The sequence below is a fragment of the Argiope bruennichi genome, chromosome 2, assembly GCF_947563725.1.
Source record: "Argiope bruennichi chromosome 2, qqArgBrue1.1, whole genome shotgun sequence".
Taxonomy (NCBI): domain Eukaryota; kingdom Metazoa; phylum Arthropoda; class Arachnida; order Araneae; family Araneidae; genus Argiope; species Argiope bruennichi.
Window position 1 is genome coordinate 14189271 of NC_079152.1, and position 22875 is coordinate 14212145.

A 22875-nucleotide genomic window follows, 5' to 3' on the forward strand; every position below is an offset into this window, starting at 1 on the left:
TAATTTTTTAAAATTTTGAAACGGTGTAAAATGTACTTTTTTTGCAAAAATATTTTAAGTTATCACTCAGAAGTGCCACATTTCTAAATAAATTTTAGTTAATTCTAATTTTTTATTTAAAAAAAAAGGTTTCGAGTAAGACATTCCTTCCCACCAAAGTATACATGTGCCAAATTTGGTAGCTGTTGGTCATATAGTCTGACTTGCAGAGTACCAACACATGCACATCTTTATTATCAGTAGACAGTAGACTCTCGAGTATTCGGCCTTATGTGGCTAAAGGACAGGCCGGATAGTAAAAACGCTTTAAGCTTTAGTTCTTTGAACTCATTTCTTTGCCCACCAATACCAGAAGACAAAGTTTTTAAACCAAAATTCACTGTTATAATACCCATTTTCTCACTTCTAATTAATAAGCCCTCCATTAGTCTCAAGCCACGCAGAATGTGAACTTCGTCATGGCCTGGTGAATCATAGAAGCAGATGCCAGTAACGTGTCGAGTTAAAATGTAAGGCTCTGTATTGGTAGTTTATGTATGTTTACCTACTACACTGTATGTTTCAAAAATTTATTAGAGAAAAAGTAAGCTAAAAAATATGAACTGTTCACATATAACCTAAATTCTTTAATCTTCATTTGGATCATTTAAAAAAACATAAAGTATACTCCAAACACAATTTATGAATACTGTACGTACTATGCAGTTATAATCAGGAACAATGGCAACAACTGAGGTCCATTACACACTGAAGAGACAATGAACAACGAGCAGAACGCTGCTCTTTTCCTGTATTTTGCACACGACACACAGGAGGATTGTAGCAGACGCCTGCTCTCAATGCCTTGGCAATGTTGCCAACGCAACGCCTTGTCTTCTTCATTTAATTGCGATAAAAGAAAACTAGGCCGGATAGTCGCGAACCGGATGCTCGGGAGTGAACTGTATGTATTTCCGTTATTATATTAAAATTACTGTTCTATGCTGTCAAAATTCTAATTTTATTAATACATATGTGTAGAATTTGCTCACAGTTTACAAATATTGAAATACAGGAATAAATCAAATTTCATGTAATATGTTTCAAGAACTTATTTCTAAATGAGGGTTACAAAACTTAAATAAAACATGTTGTACAAGAAAAACTGCAGGATGCTATCCACAAACTGTATTCAACAGAACTACTCGCCACATTTTCATTGTCTGCGATTTGGTCCAGATGCTGGCTTGATTTTCTTTTTCCCTTTTCCACAGCTTTTATGTAAAGCCAGTGGAAAGCTAAAAATGTGATTTAACCATATAGTCATGGATCGCCATTTCAATACATCGATAATTATTCAGTACAGAATTTCTCTTTTCACTTGGTAATATATATTAGGAAAAGAAAAGACAGTTCTGTCAGAGCATCTAAAGGCCAGTATAATAATTTTGAACTATCTGATACCTGAAAAAAAATGAATGGAATAAGAAACAAATTATTTTTTATGAAAAATTATTCCATAAATATTAAATTTAATTTACGATAAGCAAGTGAAATCATTTATGGAAGACTAATTCACTGGTTAAAAAATGACAATGCACTGAATCATACATGAATATAAATATTGTATTTTTTTTATCATGTGAGAACATGATGTTGTTTTGATTTGCGGTTTTTGGAACATCAAAATACATGGGTAGAAAATTGGCGATGTACCGCTTTTGAGGCATCAATTTTCCGCTTTTAGAATCATTAGAAAAGAATAAATGTTTGTAATATTTTGCGACTTATCGCCAACAAAGTTAAAACTCGGCTCGAATGCGTAATCTGACAGTCATGTAATTGTTTAAAACCGGTTTAAACTGGTTCTCCCCAAAAGAAATTCTAGTCTCGAGAAAAAAAATTATAGAACTCGATTGATTTTGAGATTGCCAAAAAACCCTCGCTTTTCTAAATGTTGGTGATTGCAAAATATGAGTCATGCGAGAACATGATGTCTTTCTGTTGGATTGATAAGACGTGACTTAAAATAGCCTTCTCGCATGATAACTTGAAATTTGCGATACCAGATTTCAATTTTCTTTTTTTTAATTTGTTGGCAAAAGGATGAGATTTTCGGTATTTATAATACAAAGCACTGACTCAAAACAAATTTTATTTTTAACGAGAGGAAATTGACCATTCAAAATTCTAAATACTTTCTATAAATATGGCATTTTTAAAAATATGGTATCGGCTTGTTTATACATGAATTACAACATGTATGATGAAAATAAACTTCGATAGTAAGTATCACAAAAATATATTTTAAAGTAAATTTAATTAATTAGATTCTTAATTGTATTTTTAATTAAAAATAAATCCAAATTGTAGAGGAGTTTTTTTCTATCTTTATAACATTATTATAGCAGGGGAAAAAACAATTTTTAACATCAATTAAAATACAACAAAATACCACAATATTTGCGTTCCAAAGGGTCGCGAGCAGTTTATAAATCAATGATTTTATTTTACAGTATTCGTAGTTAACTATTCCCTTTAATGTCACATGGTAAAAATTCAAAAACTAAATAATATAACTAAAAATTGTATTTACATCCATTAACTTATTTAAGTCAATTTCAAACAGTGAAATGTACTTAATTATGGAAAAAGATAGTTAAAGATTGAATTATTTTTTGAAAAACTTACTAGTTTTTTGAATTTAACTAGACTTTTCTTGTCGAATCTTTTTTTACGAATTGCTTCAAAATCAGTAGATATCCGTTTTAAAATCTGGCCGATTTGGTTCATTATCAGCCCGTCTTTCATTTTCAACCTTGAAAAAGAAATGTTAACTTAAATATTGCAAAAATATTAATAAAAACAATTACGGAAAGTAAGATTGTAAGAATTTATATACAAATAATTAATAAAATAGGAATTTAATCAGCTACAAAAAATAATTTAAATGCTTAAAAGATACTTCAAATACATTTTAAATTGTACTTTAAAATTAATTATGTTAAAAATAAAAATCGAAAATAAGCTGAAGTGGTCAAAACATAAGTTAATATATTTCTTGGGAATAATTCTTTAAAAATTAAATTGATTTTTTTAATAACATTTCTTATGGATTCTCAATTTTAATATCTTTTGTTATTGTCGAATATAAGAATTTCTTCTTAAAATACTGCTAAATGCTCTATTTTCTCGTATATTTCGTATAGAGGAAATATAGAAATCGTTAAAAAATCTGAAATCTAGATTTTACGTATCTCCACGTTTCAGATCACCCTGAGTTTAAATAACACATTTTTGGAAAATATCTGTCTATGACAAACATAAATCAGAAACAATTTGAGCTAGATAATTGAAATTTGATATATGGTCTTTAAACCAACTGTGCCGATTTCTATAAAATTTAGAATAAATTCTGTTCAGAGAAAGTCCATCTGTCCGGCTGTTCCAATATAACACGATAACTACAAAACAAAGATAGCTATGTCGATAAAATTCGGTAAACAGGTTTAATATCTATAGTGTAGACACGTATCAAATTTTCAGCCAAATCCAACTACAGGTTGGCCGTCTGTCGGTCTGTACTTTTAGAAAAAAACTAAATGCAATAATTCAGGAACGCAATGACTTAAATATATAAAATCTGGCATGAGAATTTGTGACTACAAGTGTGGTTTTCTGTCAAATTTTTGTTTCCTTCGGTTGAGAAAAATACACCTAAAACACAATTACATTTTCGGATACTATTAACGCATGCCATGGATTAATCGTCAAATAACTCGCCAAATCACTAGATAGATTTAGTAACAATGCCAAATTCCCGCCAGAAGTTAATATCTCGTAACTATTGGCTACGTAAGGCTCTCTCTGGCATGAGAAATTTATTAGAGAGTATGCGAGAAAGCTTTGGGAAGACCATTCTGTTGGTTTTGATAGTCTATTAGAACTTAGCAACATTGTTATAGCTTTTTACATTATGCTTTATCGACACAAATTCTATCTATAATCTTTTTCCATTATATCTTGCCAGCTTCGATTTTTTAAACTGTTATCTTAGACGATAAAAATAAATACAACTACACTAGTTTCGAATTATTTCGAAATATGAAAGTTATGGTTTTGCTTAGAATCCAAAATTAAATGCAATAAAATCAGTAATAATTCAATTCAAGAACTAACTATGACCATGAAATCCATATATTTAGATAACCGTTGTTAGCATTTTAATATGATTGTATAACTATTCAAAAATAAACACCTAACAAAACTTTATTAGTAAAAAGCGGCTATTTAAATTCAACACATATGAACAAGATATTACATTTACGAATAACAGAGTTGGAAATAAAACAAATATTCTATTGTTGAATCAAAACAAAAATTGACTAATTAGGAAAATAATCCAAATTGAAATTTCGATATGCTATCGTTTTCTTTTTAGAATCGCTTATGATATCTTTTATGATATCGTTTTCTTTTTCTTTTAAAGCGATAACCTGGGAACTATATACCTAAAAAGGAACACATGATGCAGGATGTAGATTTTGTAGGTGCATAAGTGTTCTGTTTTATTTGTAATGCGTTCAAATTCTTTATCAGTGTTTAAATTTGGATATTTAGTTAAAAAACAAATTTAATGAAAATATGATTTCATTATTATTATATTTTAATTATTTTCTACTCCTTAGTCTATAGTTTTTAACTCATTATTATAAATGTTATGGCATCTTAGAATTAATTTTTCTCTAAAATTTATCCTCGAATGCCACTTTTTTCATCAAATTAAAATTAAATTAAATTAACCTCTTATGAATTTAATAAGCAATTAAAAATAAAAGAATGTCATTGAGCAATGTAAAAATTTCAAAACTATCACATTAGAAAAGTGAATACAAAAATTGATTACCCAATGCTATGTTTTGCAAACTCGGATTAAATAACTGTAAATAAAAATATTAACTAGTGGCTTAAAAAAACAGCTCAACTTTTAAAATGATGAATTAAAATCTTATATCAGTTCTCAGAAACAGTTTTTTTTTTTTTTTTCCTTTTTAAATAAATCTGTTCAACATCATTAACATCCTGTTAATAAATTGCAAGTCTATTAAAAAAGATATTTGAGGAAAAATACAGAAAGTTTAAGGGTTTTTTTTGAAGATCGAGAATTTATGTTTAATCAAAGCACAGATCATCAATCGACAGAAAATATGTTTATATATAAACAAGATAATAATTAAAAAGTAATGATTTTTTATTAGTAGTAGTAATAATAGTTTTTTTTTTGTAATTTTTGGTTATTGTTAGTAATAATAATAATAATCAAATAGTGACAGAATATATGAATATAATAGTGACAGAAAATTATATGCAGAGAAAATAATAATTTTTCAGTAGCAGTAGTAGTAATAATAATCAAAATAGTGATGCAGTATATGACATTCATATATGATTATAATAATGACAGAAAATAGGTTCATATACACAGAAAATAATAATTAGAAATAATAATAAATATAATTATTATTAGTAATAATAATCAAAATAGTGACAGAATATATGACATAAATATAATAGTTACAGAAAATTAGTTTACATGCAGAGAAAATAATAATTAGGAATAATAATAAATATAATTATTATTAGTAATAATAATAATCAAAATAGTGACAAAATATGTGACATAAATATATAAATATAATAGTTACAGAAAATAGGTGTATATACAAGGAAAATAATATTTATAAAAATAATAATTTTTGATTGTTATTAGTAATAATCAAAAACTGCATTTATTATTATTGAATATAATATTAAATATTATAATTTTCTGTCGCTATTATATGAATATAATAGTGACAAAAGATATGTTTATATTCAGACGAAATAATAATTAAACATAATAATAGTTTTTTATTAGTAGTAGTAATAAAATTAAACATTTTTAGTAATAAAACAAAAAAGGAATAATAATAAATAGGAATAATAAAAAGGGTCCAGGAACTTCTAGAATATCAACTAAAAAGCAGAACAATCTCATCAGTTCCATTGAGTGAGATTTAAATGCAGAATCTTGTGTTTGTAAGTCGGAACTGAAACAACCAGGTTTTAGAAAGTTCAGTTCTGAACACTAACACACACACAAAATAATAATAATCAAAATATGTATAAAGTTAATGAAATTAGTTATTTATGAAACTTTAAAAAACAATAAGAAACATGCAAGTTTTGTTAATACATTTTGGCAATTATTTTTTGCTACTTCTCTTCACACTGATTTAACCACAGGAGATATTTTAAGTTCTAGATATTTTATATAAATCGCATAGAAAAGATAATTTTTCATAAAATTACTTTTTAAATATTAAATATAGTAATTTTTTTTTATTTTAATATTAATTATCTACTGAAAAATAAAAAGCTATTAGGGAGTTAGAGAAAATTAAGGGTATCCAACTCAAATTCAAAATAAAAGCAGAAAATCGAAAATGTTTTGGAAGTTATATTATTGCTAATCATTGTTGCTTAAGGGGCAACGAAGAAATTGCAATTATAACGAAAATGCGGTTAAATATATATAATGTCTATAATTATCAAATTTTAATTGTTTTATTTTAGTTTAGTTACTTTAATGTAACATTTAGAAGTTTACGAGGCCTATTTAATGCTATATTTTACAGATGATATGGAAAGAAACCTTCTCCAACTTCCACTCCACACCAACGAAAAAACAATAGATTTTTAAAACGGTATATTTATATGATATCTTCATGGTGTTATTCAATACTTTGGAGGGCGCATTATATTAGCAAGAATCACATTTTTTTACTATTAAAAACATTTGATCCTTAATCTCTTTAATATGCACTAAACTATACTAGGGGTGGCAGAATCAGATTTGGAACTAAGACTTTGATATGAAAAAATTACAGGTTTTAAATTTCAATACTGATATTTTAGCATATCTAGCACTATTCTATCGTTGTCAAAAAGTCACAGATTTTGTTTAATTTATTCTAAAAAGCATAAATATTTGTTTTAGCACTTTTAATCATCGAACTTGTGAGCATAAAATGCTTTGAAATTGGATAATTTACAATATTATCAAATGTAACAATTCACTTATACAAAGCAATGTGAATAAAAATGATTTTCATGTTCTACATATAAAAGTATTCTTTGAAAATAATGTTTAAATGTAGGAAAGACGAAAAAAAAAAAAAAATCAGTCTTCCCAAAACTTTCTTGTATATTCTCTAATAAAAGTGTTAGACTAGAAAACGTCTTACATGGTATTGGCGTACAACAGTTACGAAATATTAACCTTTGGCGCAAATTTGGCATTTTTACAGAATCTATAGTGTCACACGTGGCAAGTTTCTTGGCGATTAATCCCTGGCATGCGATTATCGTAACCGAAAATGTAATCCATATTTTAGATGCGTTTTTACCAATTGATTGAAACAAAAATTTGTTTAAAAGTTACATTGTAGTCACAAAATCTCATGATAAATTTAATATTTAATTCACTGCGTTTTTGAGTTATCACATTTATATGTTCCTGAAAGTAATGAGTAACAGACAGCAAACCCCTTATTAGATTTGGCTCAAAATTTGACAGGCGTCTTCACTCTAGACGTTAAATCTGTACCAAATTTTATCCACCTAGCTATCTTCATTTTGTAGTAGTCATCTTAACGTATATTAAACAGCCCGATAGACAGACTTCCTCGAAACGAATTTTGCTTAAAATTTGATAAAAATCTACACATTTGGAGTAAAGACGGCATACCAAATTTCATTTGTATAGCTCAAAGCATTTTGAGTTATTTTTGTTCCAGACAGATATTTATAGACGGACATTTTCTAAAAATGTGTTTTTCGAACTCAGGTAGGTCTAAATCGTGGAGATTCGTCAAAGTCTCGAATTCGAGTTTTTTGACGATTACAATATTTTCTCTGTATTTCCTATCCGAGAAAGTAAAAATGTGTTAATTTGCAAAGCGGAATTCACATTAAGAAAAAAGGACAGTCAAATCGATACTAAGAAAACAATACAATAGTTTATCTTCTCTTTCTGAAAGAAAATTCAGTTCCATTACCTGATGCATTGCAAGCAATAAAAATAATTCAAAATAAATTTTGGCAATCTATATGGGAAAAGCTATCTACGAATAAACTATTTTAAATACAGTCATCTGTCAAAGTTTCAAAAGTAAAATTCTAACTAGAAAGATGTCACTATCACGAGACTCCGAATTGGCCACGCCTATTTGACCCCCAAACATCTTTTGCACTCTGATCATGCATCATTTTGTAATAAATGCAATTATGTTTTGCCGGTTAAGCAAATTCTATGTGAATCCCAAAATTTTTATGCACAACAAGTTCATTTCGGCGCAATTGTTTTTTTTTAAACTTAAATTACATTTTAGGTGATAACCCTCATTCAAATATTTTTGTCTTTTTAAAAGATGCTATCAGACTTAATTGTATTTTTTTTAAGAATGATTTAATTATTAACTTGAAAACCATGTCTAAAAAATGTTTGGCGCAGAATAAAACCAAACCATACCAATCCCTTTCTGAAAACTTTTAAATGTCTACAGACTTAAGTTTACTTCTAAATATCACATCATACCGACTTGGGTGGGAGGCTGGGTTTAAAAAAATTATAAATATTTACCTCACATCCATTTCGTCCAACGTTGGAAAGAAAATTGTACCCGTTACCGGTTTCGATTAGATCAGAACTGGAAATTAATAAACTCTTTCTATCTGCAAGCGATAATGTAATGTCATTTGTGCTATTTTGACAAATATTCCTTTGTTCCGTTTTTATCTCGTTCTGCTCATCAGCGGTGTCACTAGTGATAAAACTGACTTAATCTGACTGGTTTTTTTTATCTGGAAACTTTTACTGTTGTTTGTTAACAGTTTCTTCAAGGACTATATATAAATGCACATTTATGTAATGTAGATAAAAGTATTGACATTTTATTTCAAAAAGAATGTTTCTTTCTCTTGTTTACAGTAGAGTTGTGTTTATCCAAAGCCCATCATGCATATAGTGTCTGTAATCCGAATTGATTTTTGAATAAAAAAAGTATAAATGAAAACAATCAGAAAATACTCAAGGAAAATAATTAGCAGGAACGGAATCAGTGATCCTGATTACATCGACTGATAAAAGTTTAATTTAAATAATAATAAAATTTCCGAAAAAAGTGCATGCAGAAAAGCAGTATGTTCATTAAACACCTAGATGCAATTAGAATTTATGCTTTAAATTTAAAATTTTCCGCTTTGGTTTCAGGCTGAACTCCCGTCACTCGATTAATGGGGCATTAGAGGACGGTTTTAAAGTATCTGTCTACGTTTAAAAGGCAGTTTTTGGTCAAAATTCCCAATTTTTTATTGTTTTATTTTAAAACCCTTTTATTTGAGTTTCCAAAGCGGTGTTTGTTTTAATTCTACGATAAACAGAAAGAGATATGTGATGTTTTATAAACCACTGGAGCTGAAAACGAAACCGGAAGTTGAATGTTTTCCAACATTTTTTCAAATACATGCTTCCCTGAATTATAATTTATTTTATAATATATTCTATCAGCAAGTTACGCAAATTAGAATACGTTTTGAGTACTTTTTATGCCGAAAGGATTGGCAATCACACCGCCTTTGGAACATTGTTTATGTTTACAAAATCTTTTTAGTACAAGACAAATGAAAACTTAAATTAATTTTTTGTAACACTTGGATTTCAATAAAAACTCATCAATATATTACCTTGAAATTTCGCATGTTTGTTACCTTAAGTGTTCTAAAGGCAATAAACAAAGGATATAACTTTCAACCAACTAGTTTTTTTTTTTTATAGCTGCCTAATGTAATTTTCAGCAATGAATTTTGTGAAATTTTCAATACAGAAATACTCGATTGGCTATAACTTTTTTTGAAAAGGCACATATTTCTTAGATTCTAGTTCATTCCCTTCACCATAGCTGTAAATGTATTGTGTAAAAAATAATTGGAATATGTGCAGTAGAATTTATTGTAGAATGTTTTGATTTTTGTTGTAATTTTTACCCAAATTGATACATTTTACAGAAACTCAATTGGCGAAGAATTACACAATCCAGAAAATGAAATGAAATAGTTGATTAGAGGGAATTTTCAAAAATTTGTTTTCGTAAACAGGCAGATACTTTATAGCTTCTAATAGTACCAATTCAAATTCAATGTAATAAGGTAAACGTCGTGAGATTCCACAAACCGAGGGAAAAATTACGAGCTCCGAAAATTAAATTTTACTTTAACTCTTAAAAAACTTATTTTTTAAATCATGGTATATTAAAATATTTTTAGAATTGAAATTGGATTATAAAAAGCGACTCATTTAGCTTGCGATATAAATATAATTTGATTAATTAATTTGTAATCGAGAAAAAAAATCAAGTCACACCCGTTTGTGCGAGCTAAGGAATTGAGGCATCTATGTATCTTTCCTATTGAAAAGTTTGTTAGAACTTATACCAGCCTACATAACTTCTTGCAAATATTGATGAATTTGGTGCAAAGCATACTTGTCCACGACCCTAGAATGGGTTAAAAATAAAAAGGCCCAGCGACGGAGAGGTTGGTAATTTCGGATAGCAAACCAGTTACAGAAATTTCATAGCCGTAAATTTTTTTAATTATCTATAACTTCATAATGCAATTCTTTTTTCAATTTATATGTAAATATTTATTATCCTTGCTATTTTATTATAGTCGGACTAAATATTTTTCCTTTGCTCGCCCTGTTTTTAATATATAAATACATGTTCCGTACTTCCGAATTCAATTTTTCCCTGCCTTATTTAAGCGTGCTCATTTTTTTTTTTCTGTTGCTATTTGTGACAAATTATTTTCCCTTAATGTATAAATTAAGTTCTGTGTGTATTTTTTATCCTCATTTTTTAAAAATCTAACAACTTTTTATTCACTTTTACATTTACATTAAATTTATAAAGATTCATTTATATTGTGCAGAGGTTTAAATTCGGTACTGTGTCACATTTATTATTCATATTATATTTCTAAAAATTAACCCCTCTCTCTGTAATTTTAAGCATATCAAATTTACTTTCCATGGTTGAGTCTTAAATATATCTTATAAATATTCGGCATCTTTTTGTTGGAGTTGATTCTCCTGCTACAGACATTTCCCTCTTCTACAGATTATTTTTTCTTTTAGATTCAAAACAGTCATACTAGATGAAAAGATTTGTTTGAAGCAAATTCAGCGTAACACAGTAATAGTAAAAAAGCGAAATGAAAATTGCCGAATGTAAGCATTTCTCTATAAATTTTTGCTTGTATAATATTTTTTTTCTGGCCCTCTTTGTATCATTATGACAGTCGAGAAAATAGTATTTACCACAACTGATTTTTAAGGCACAAACTCCAACTAATTTCAAACCCTGTGTTGATTGCGAATAGAATATGAATTAGATGTTAATGTAGACTGACAACAAAATTTCATTTTATAACGTATTGAGATATGTTCCACTTCAGCTCTGTTATACTATATCTATAATATTCAGCCTTCTCGTACTGAAAGATTAACTTGTGTTTGAAATTACTCCCGGAAATTTATGTTATTCATCAGTAAATTAGTAAGGAAAAAAATGGCATCTGTTGCGCGAGTATTTTTCCTTATTTTCATCATGCGCTTTAAGTTTAAATTATTAATTTAAAACTTACTTACATCGTCTATCCTGGTGATATAAAATGAAATATTGGGTTAGCAGTCATTGATAATTTTGTCAATAGATAGTTTTAACACATTCTTTTGTTTCGCCAACGTGTTCTAAGCAACTAATTTATATTTTTTCAACTTTCACCTTCAATTTAGTAAAAAAATTGCATCAATTAGTTTAGTTCCGATTTTTTCTCAATTTAGATATTACCATTTATTATGTTCCATGCAAAACTCCTTAAACGGTAAAATTTATAATGACACTCATGATGCAAAATCACATTTAATTCCGTTTTTTCGGTGCAAAAGTGGGAAGTTCACAAACATGGAATTATGAAACTGCTTGAAAGGTGGAAAAAGGTCATCAATAAAGACGACAAGGCTTAAATGGATAAAGTTAAGTTTTTAAGCAAAAAATTTTGGAATTTCACTTTTTATTTAAAATACGCAATCCCTTAGCTGCCAACCCTATATTATATATATATATATATATATATATATATATATATATATATATATATATATATATATATATATATATATATATATATATATATATATATATATATATTGAATAATTCCAAATCATATAGGTGAAAAATAGAATTCAATATCAAAATATTTCTATATTTATTCGAAATTTTACAAGTCAAGTTCACGCACATGCGCAGAATTCATTCGTATTCTTAGCATTGTGCTTTTAGACCAGATTGACACCGTAATTAAAATTTTACTGGACAGTCGTAATAAGAATCTTAGACCCTTCAGAAGCTCTCGGGCTACGAGGCTTGCTGGATGTATCGGCAGAGTGTTGCGCTTATTTTTTCAGGTCTTCCGTTCGAGGCTCGAAGAAGACAAATATTTTAATATATTTTCCTTTTTTTAAAAATTTATTTTAGCCTGATTTCTCCATCATTCCTAGAGATCAATTGAATAATTCCAAATCATATACGTCAAAAATAGATTTTAATATCAAAATTTTTCTATATTTATTTTAAATTTTACAAGTCAAATTCACGCACATGCGCAGAATTCATTCGTATTCTTAGCATTGTCCTTTTAGACCAGATTGACACCGTATTTAAAATTTTACTGGACAGACATAATGAGAATCTTAGACCTTTCAGAAGCTCTGGGGTTACGAGGCTTGGTGGCTGTATCGGCAGATTGTGGCTCTTAGTTTTGCAGGTCTTCAGTTCGATGCTCGAAACCGACAAAAAATTTTATATATATATATATTTTTTAAATTTATTTTAGCCTGATTTCTCTATCAATCCTAGAGATAAATTGAATAATTCCAAATCATATACGTCAAAAATAGAATTTAAAATCAAAATATTTCTATTTTTATTCGAAATTTTACAAATCAAGTTCACGCACATGCGCAGAATTCATTCCTATTTTTAGCATTGTGCTTTTAGACCAGATTGACACCGTATTTAAAATTTTACGGGACAGTAGTAATGAGAATCTTAGACCCTTCAGAAGCTCTCGGGTTACGAGGGTTCCTGGTTCTATCGGGAGAGTGTGGCGCTTAGTGTTGCAGGTCTTCAGTTCGAGGCTCGAAGCCGACAAATAGTTCTATATATTTTCTTTTTTCTTTAAATTTATTTTAGCCAGATTTGTACATAATTCCTAGAGATAAATTGAATAATTCCAAATCATTTACGTCAAAAATAGATTTTAATATCAAAATATTTCTATATTTATTTGAAATTTTAGAAGTCAAGTTCAGTCAAATGCGCAGAATTCATTCGTATTCTTAGCATTGTGCTTTCAGACCAGATTGACACTGTATTTAAAATTTTACTGGACAGTCGTAATGAATATCTTAGACCCTTCAGAAGCTCTCGGGTTACGAGGCTTGTTGCCGGTACCGGCAGAGTGTGGCGCTTAGTTTTGCAGGTCTTCAGTTCGAGACTCTAACCCGACAAATGTTTTAATATATTTTTCTTTTCTTTTTTTTATTATTTTAGCCAGATTTCTCCATTATTCCTCGAGATAAATTGAATAATACCTAATCATATACGTCAAAAATAGAATTTAATATCAAAATACTTCTATATTTATTCGAAATTTTACGACCCAAGTTCACGCACATGCGCAGAATTCATTTCTTTTCTTAGCATTGTGCTTTTCGACCGGATTGACACCGTATTTAAAATTTTACTGGACAGTCGTAATGAGAATCTTAGACCCTTCAGAAGCTCTCGGGTTACGAGGCTTCGTGGCAGGATCGGCAGAGTGTGGCGCTTAGTTTTGCAGGTGTTTTGTTCGAGGCTCGAAGCTGACAAATATATTTATATATTTTTCTTTTTTTTTTTAAATTTATTTTAGCCAAATTTCTCCCTCATTCCTAGAGATAAATTGAATAATACCTAATCATATACTTCAAAAATAGAATTTAATATCAAAATACTTCTATATTTATTCGAAATTTTACGACCCAAGTTCACGCACATGCGCAGAATTCATTCGTATTCTTAGCATTGTGCGTTTAGACCAGATTGACACGGTATTTAAAATTTTACTGGAAAGTCGTAATAAGAATCTTAGACCCTTCAGAAGCTCTCGGGTTACGAGTCTTGGTGGCTGGATCGGCAGATTGTGGCACTTAGTTTTGCAGGTCTTCAGTTCGAGGCTCGAAGCCGACAAATGTTTTTATATATTTTTCTTTTCTTTTTTTTAAATTATTTTAGCCAGATTTCTTCATCATTCCTAGAGATAAATTGAATAATTCCAAATCATATACTTCAAAAAAAGAATTTAATATTAAAATACTTCTTTTTATTTATTCGAAATTTTACGAGCGAAGTTCACGCACATGCGCAGAATTCATTCGTATTCTTAGCATTGTGCTTTTAGACCAGATTGACACCGTATTTAAAATTTTACTGGACAGTCGTAATGAGAATCTTATACCCTTCAGAAGCTCTCGGGTTACGAGGCTTGCTGGCTGGATCGGCAGAGTGTGGCGCTTAGTTTTACAGGTCTCCTGTTCGAGGCTCGAAGCTCACAAATATATTTATATATTTTTCTTTTTTTTTAAATTTATTTTAGCCAAATTTCTCCATCATTCCTAGAGATAAATTGAATAATATCTAATCATATACGTCAAAAATAGAATTTAATATCAAAATAATTTTATATTTATTCGAAATTTTACGACCCAAGTTCACGCACATGCGCAGAATTCCTTCGTATTCTTAGCATTGGGCTTTTAGACCAGATTGACACCGTATTTAAAATTTTACTGGACAGTCGTAATGAGAATCTTAGGCCCTTCAGACGCTCTCGGGTTACGAGGCTTGGTGGCTGGATCGGCAGAGTGTGGCACTTAGTTTTGCAGGTCTTCATTTCGAGGCTTGAAGCTGACAAATATTTTTATATATTTTTCTTTTTTTTTAATTTATTTTAGCCAAATTTCTCCATCATTCCTAGAGATAAATTGAATAATTCCAAATCATATACGTCAAAAAAACAATTTAATATTAAAATACTTCTTTTTATTTATTCGAAATTTTACGAGCCAAGTTCACGCACATGCGCAGAATTCATTCGTATTCTTAGCATTGTGCTTTTAGACCAGATTGACACCGTATTTAAAATTTTACTGGACACTCGTAATGAAAATCTTATACCCTTCAGAAGCTCTCCGGTTACGAGGCTTGGTGGCTGGATCGGCAGAGTGTGGCGCTTAGTTTTGCAGGTCTTCAGTTCGAGGCTCGAAGCTGACAAATGTTTTTATATATTTTTCTTTTTTTTTAAATTTATTTTAGCCAAATTTCTCCATCATTCCTAGAGATAAATTGAATAATACCTAATCATATACGTCAAAAATAGAATTTAATATCAAAATACTTCTATATTTATTCGAAATTTTACGACCCAAGTTCACGCACATGCGCAGAATTCATTCGTATTCTTAGCATTGTGCTTTTAGACCAGATTGACACGGTTTTTAAAATTTTACTGGCCAGTCGTAATAAGAATCTTAGACCCTTCAGAAGCTCTCGGGTTACGAGTCTTGGTAGGTGTCCCGGCAGAGTGTGGCGCTTAGTTTTGCAGGTCTTCAGTTCGAGGCTCGAAGCCGACAAATGTTTTTATATATTTTTCTTTTCTTTTTTTTTAAAATTATTTTAGCCATATTTCTCCATCATTCCTAGAGATAAATTGAATAATTCGAAATCATATACGTCAAAAAAACAATTTAATATTAAAATACTTCTTTTTATATATTCGAAATTTTACGAGCCAAGTTCACGCACATGCGCAGAATTCATTCGTATTCTTAGCATTGTGCTTTTAGACCAGATTGACACCGTATTTAAAATTTTACTGGACACTCGTAATGAAAATCTTATACCCTTCAGAAGCTCTCCGGTTACGAGGCTTGGTGGCTGGATCGGCAGAGTGTGGCGCTTAGTTTTGCAGGTCTTCAGTTCGAGGCTCGAAGCTGACAAATGTTTTTATATATTTTTCTTTTTTTTAAATTTATTTTAGCCAAATTTCTCCATCATTCCTAGAGATAAGATGTATAATACCTAATCATATACGTCAAAAATAGAATTTAATATCAAAATATTTTTATATTTATTCGAAATTTTATGATCCAAGTTCACGCACATGCGCAGAATTCATTCATATTCTTAGCAATGTGCTTTTCGACCAGATTGACACCGTATTTAAAATTTTACTGGACAGTCGTAATGAGAATCTTAGACCCTTCAGAAGCTCTCGGGTTACGAGGCTTGGTGGCTGGATCGGCAGAGTGTGGCACTTAGTTTTGCAGGTCTTCAGTTCGAGGCTCGAAGCTGACAAATATTTTATATATTTTTCTTTTTTTTAAAATTTATTTTAGCCATATTTCTCCATCATTCCTCGAGATAAATTGAATAATACCTAATCATATACGTCAAAAATAGAATTTAATATCAAAATACTTCTATATTTATTCGAAATTTTACGAGCCAAGTTCACGCACATGCGCAGAATTCATTCGTATTCTTAGCATTGTGCTTTTAGACCAGATTGACACGGTATTTAAAATTTTACTGGACAATCGTAATAAGAATCTTAGACCCTTCATAAGCTCTCGGGTTACGAGTCTTAGTAGGTGTACCAGCAGAGTGTGGCACTTAGTTTTGCAGGTCTTCAGTTCGAGGCTCGAAGCCGACAAATGTTTTTATATATTTTTCTTTTCTTTTTTTAAAAATTATTTTAGCCATATTTCTCCATCATTCCTATAGATAAATGGAATAATTCCAAATCATATACGTCAAAAAAACAATTTAATATTAAAATACTTCTTTTTATATATTCGAAATTTTACGAGCCAAGTTCACGCACATGCGCAGAATTCATTCGTATTCTTAGCATTGTGCTTTTAGACCAGATTGACACCGTATTTAAAATTTTACTGGACAGTCGTAATGAGAATCTTATACCCTTCAGAAGCTCTCGGGTTACGAGGCTTGGTGGCTGGATCAGCAGTGTGTGGCGCTTAGTTTTGCAGGTCTTCTGTTCGAGGTTCGAAGCAGACAAATATATTTATATATTTTTCTTTTTTTTTAAATTTATTTTAGCCAAATTTCTCCATCATTCCTAGAGATAAATTGAATAATACCTAATCATATACGTCAAAAATAGAATTTAATATCAAAATACTTCTATATTTATTCGAAATTTTACGACCCAAGTTCACGCACATGCGCAGAATTCATTCGTATTCTTAGCATTGTGCTTTTAGACCAGATTGACACGGTTTTTAAAATTTTACTGGCCAGTCGTAATAAGAATCTTAGACCCTTCAGAAGCTCTCGGGTTACGAGTCTTGGTAGGTGTCCCGGCAGAGTGTGGCGCTTAGTTTTGCAGGTCTTCAGTTCGAGGCTCGAAGCCGACAAATGTTTTTATATATTTTTCTTTTCTTTTTTTTTAAAATTATTTTAGCCATATTTCTCCATCATTCCTAGAGATAAATTGAATAATTCGAAATCATATACGTCAAAAAAACAATTTAATATTAAAATACTTCTTTTTATATATTCGAAATTTTACGAGCCAAGTTCACGCACATGCGCAGAATTCATTCGTATTCTTAGCATTGGGCTTTTAGACCAGATTGACACCGTATTTAAAATTTTACTGGACAGTCGTAATGAGAATCTTAGGCCCTTCAGACGCTCTCGGGTTACGAGGCTTGGTGGCTGGATCGGCAGTGTGTGGCACTTAGTTTTGCACGTCTTCAGTTCGAGGCTCGAAGCTGACAAATATTTTTATATATTTTTCTTTTTTTTAAATTTATTTTAGCCAAATTTCTCCATCATTCCTAGAGATAAATTGAATAATACCTAATCATATACGTCAAAAATAGAATTTAATATTAAAATACTTCTTTTTATTTATTTGAAATTTTAAGAGCCAAGTTCACGCACATGCGCAGAATTCATTCGTATTCTTAGCATTGTGCTTTTAGACCAGATTGACACGGTATTTAAAATTTTACTGGACAGTCGTAATAAGAATCTTAGACCCTTCAGAAGCTATCGGATTACGAGTCTTGGTAGGTGTACCGGCAGAGTGAGGCGCTTAGTTTTGCAGGTCTTCAGTTCGAGGCTCGAAGCCGACAAATGTTTTTATATATTTTTCTTTTCTTTTTTTAAAAATTATTTTAGCCTGATTTCTCCATCATTCCTAGAGATAAATTGAATAATACCTAATCATATACGTCAAATATAGAATTTAATATCAAAATACTTCTATATTTATTCGAAATTTTACGACCCAATTTCACGCACATGCGCAGAATTCATTCGTATTCTTAGCAATGTGCTTTTCGACCAGATTGACACTGTATTTAAAATTTTACTGGACAGTCGTAATAAGAATCTTAGACCCTTCAGAAGCTCTCGGGTTATGAGTCTTAGTAGGTGTACCGGCAGAGTGTGGCGCTTAGTTTTGCATATCTTCAGTTCGAGGCTCGAAGCCGACAAATGTTTTTATATATTTTTCTTTTTTTTAAATTTATTTTAGCCAAATTTCTCCATCATTCCTAGAGATAAATTGAATAATACCTAATCATATACGTAAAAATTGAATTTAATATTAAAATATTTCTATATTTATTCGAAATTTTACGACCGAAGTTCACGCACATGCGCAAAATTCATTCGTATTCTTAGCATTGCGCTTTTAGACCAGATTGACACCGTATTTAAAATTTTACTGGACAGTCGTAATGAGAATCTTAGACCCTTCAGAAGCTCCCGGGTTACGAGGCTTGGTGGCTGGATCCGCAGAGTGTGGCTCTTAGTTTTGCAGGTCTTCACTTCGAGGCTAGAAGCTGACAAATATTTTTAAATATTTTTCTTTTTTTAAAAAATTTATTTCAGCCAGATTTCTCCATCATTCCTAGAGATAAATTGAATAATAACTTATCATATACGTCAAATATAGAATTTAATATCAAAATACTTCTATATTTATTCGAAATTTTACGACCCAATTTCACGCACATGCGCAGAATTCATTCGTATTCTTAGCAATGTGCTTTTCGACCAGATTGACACCGTATTTAAAATTTTACTGGACAGTCGTAATAAGAATCTTAGACCCTTCAGAAGCTCTCGGGTCACGAGTCTTGGTAGGTGTACCGGCAGAGTGAGGCGCTAAGTTTTGCAGGTCTTCAGTTCGAGGCTCGAAGTCGACAAATGTTTTTATATATTTTTCTTTTCTTTTTTTAACAAATTATTTTAGCCTGATTTCTCCATCATTCTTAGAGATAAATTGAATAATTCCAAATCATATACGTCAAAAAAAGAATTGAATATTAAAATACTTCTCTTTATTTATTCGAAATTTTACGAGGCAAGTTCACGCACATGCGCAGAATTCATTCGTATTCTTAGCATTGTGCTTTTAGACCAGATTGACACCGTATTTAAAATTTTACTAGACAGTCGTAATGAGAATCTTAGACCCTTCAGAAGCTCCCGGGTTACGAGGCTTGGTGGCTGGATCGGCAGAGTGTGGCTCTTAGTTTTGCAGGTCTTCAGTTCGAGGCTCGAAGCTGACAAATAGTTTTATATATTTTTATATATTTTTCTTTTTTTTAAATTTATTTTAGCCAAATTTCTCCATCATTCCTAGAGATAAATTGAATAATACATAATCATATACGTCAAAAATAGAATTTAATATAAAAATATTTTTATATTTATTCGAAATTTTATGACCCAAGTTCACGCACATGCGCAGAATTCATTCGTATTCTTAGCAATGTGCTTTTCGACCAGATTGACACCGTATTTAAAATTTTACTGGACAGTCGTAATGAGAATCTTAGACCCTTCAGAAGCTCTCGGGTTAAGAGGCTTGGTGTCTGGATCGGCAGAGTGTTGCACTTAGTTTTGCAGGTCTTCATTTCGAGGCTTGAAGCTGACAAATATTTTTATATATTTTTCTTTTTTTTAAATTTATTTTAGCCAAATTTCTCCATCATTCCTAGAGATAAATTGAATAATTCCAAATCAAATACGTCAAAAAAACAATTTAATATTAAAATACTTCTTTTTATTTATTCGAAATTTTACGAGCCAAGTTCACGCACATGCGCAGAATTCATTCGTATTCTTAGCATTGTGCTTTTAGACCAGATTGACACCGTATTTAAAATTTTACTGGACACTCGTAATGAAAATCTTATACCCTTCAGAAGCTCTCCGGTTACGAGGCTTGGTGGCTGGATCGGCAGAGTGTGGCGCTTAGTTTTGCAGGTCTTCAGTTCGAGGCTCGAAGCTGACAAATGTTTTTATATATTTTTCTTTTTTTTAAATTTATTTTAGCCAAATTTCTCCATCATTCCTAGAGATAAATTGAATAATACCTAATCATATCCGTCAAAAATAGAATGTAATATCAAAATATTTTTATATTTATTCGAAATTTTATGACCCAAGTTCACGCACATGCGCAGAATTCATTCGTATTCTTAGCAATGTGCTTTTCGACCAGATTGACACCGTATTTAAAATTTTACTGGACAGTCGTAATAAGAATCTTAGACCCTTGAGAAACTCTCGGGTTACGAATCTTCGTGGCTGGATCGGCAGAGTGTGGCGCTTAGTTTTGCAGGATTTCTGTTCGAGGCTCGAAGCTGACAAATATTTTATATATTTTTCTTTTTTTTTAAATTTATTTTAGCCATATTTCTCCATCATTCCTCGAGATAAATTGAATAATACCTAATCATATACGTCAAAAATAGAATTTAATATCAAAATACTTCTATATTTATTCGAAATTTTACGACCCAAGTTCACGCACATGCGCAGAATTCATTCGTATTCTTAGCATTGTGCTTTTAGACCAGATTGACACCGTATTTAAAATTTTACTGGACAGTCGTAATAAGAATCTTAGACAGTTCAGAAGCTCTCGGGTTACGAGGCTTTGTGGCTGGATCGGCAGAGTGTTGCGCTTAGTTTTGCAGGTCTTCAGTTCGAGGCTCGAAGCCGACAAATGTTTTTATATATTTTTCTTTTCTTTTTTTAAAAATTATTTTAGCCTGATTTCTCCATCATTCCTAGAGATAAATTGAATAATACCTAATCATATACGTCAAATATAGAATTTAATATCAAAATACTTCTATATTTATTCGAAATTTTACGACCCAATTTCACCACATGCGCAGAATTCATTCGTATTCTTAGCAATGTGCTTTTCGACCAGATTGACACCGTATTTAAAATTTTACTGGACAGTCGTAATGAGAATCTTAGGCCCTTCAGACGCTCTCGGGTTACGAGGCTTGGTGGCTGGATCGGCAGAGTGTGGCACTTAGTTTTGCACGTCTTCAGTTCGAGGCTCGAAGCTGACAAATATTTTTATATATTTTTCTTTTTTTTAAATTTATTTTAGCCAAATTTCTCCATCATTCCTAGAGATAAATTGAATAATACCTAATCATATCCGTCAAAAATAGAATGTAATATCAAAATATTTTTATATTTATTCGAAATTTTATGACCCAAGTTCACGCACATGCGCAGAATTCATTCGTATTCTTAGCAATGTGCTTTTCGACCAGATTGACACCGTATTTAAAATTTTACTGGACAGTCGTAATAAGAATCTTAGACCCTTGAGAAACTCTCGGGTTACGAATCTTCGTGGCTGGATCGGCAGAGTGTGGCGCTTAGTTTTGCAGGATTTCTGTTCGAGGCTCGAAGCTGACAAATATTTTATATATTTTTCTTTTTTTTTAAATTTATTTTAGCCATATTTCTCCATCATTCCTCGAGATAAATTGAATAATACCTAATCATATACGTCAAAAATAGAATTTAATATCAAAATACTTCTATATTTATTCGAAATTTTACGACCCAAGTTCACGCACATGCGCAGAATTCATTCGTATTCTTAGCATTGTGCTTTTAGACCAGATTGACACCGTATTTAAAATTTTACTGGACAGTCGTAATAAGAATCTTAGACAGTTCAGAAGCTCTCGGGTTACGAGGCTTTGTGGCTGGATCGGCAGAGTGTTGCGCTTAGTTTTGCAGGTCTTCAGTTCGAGGCTCGAAGCCGACAAATGTTTTTATATATTTTTCTTTTCTTTTTTTAAAAATTATTTTAGCCTGATTTCTCCATCATTCCTAGAGATAAATTGAATAATACCTAATCATATACGTCAAATATAGAATTTAATATCAAAATACTTCTATATTTATTCGAAATTTTACGACCCAATTTCACCACATGCGCAGAATTCATTCGTATTCTTAGCAATGTGCTTTTCGACCAGATTGACACCGTATTTAAAATTTTACTGGACAGTCGTAATGAGAATCTTAGGCCCTTCAGACGCTCTCGGGTTACGAGGCTTGGTGGCTGGATCGGCAGAGTGTGGCACTTAGTTTTGCACGTCTTCAGTTCGAGGCTCGAAGCTGACAAATATTTTTATATATTTTTCTTTTTTTTAAATTTATTTTAGCCAAATTTCTCCATCATTCCTAGAGATAAATTGAATAATACCTAATCATATACGTAAAAATTGAATTTAATATTAAAATATTTCTATATTTATTCGAAATTTTACGACCGAAGTTCACGCACATGCGCAAAATTCATTCGTATTCTTAGCATTGCGC

General features: G+C 30.6%; 1 long non-coding RNA gene across 1 annotated transcript; it reads right to left on the reverse strand.

Moving 5' to 3' along the window:
- Positions 1 to 229: 229 nt before the first annotated feature.
- On the reverse strand, positions 230 to 8794 carry LOC129961638 (uncharacterized). The gene is made up of 3 exons (XR_008783808.1): positions 8663 to 8794; positions 2671 to 2797; positions 230 to 1443 (listed from the first exon to the last, which is right to left on the reverse strand). It is a non-coding gene; the product is annotated as an uncharacterized LOC129961638 (long non-coding RNA).
- Positions 8795 to 22875: the final 14081 nt, after the last annotated feature.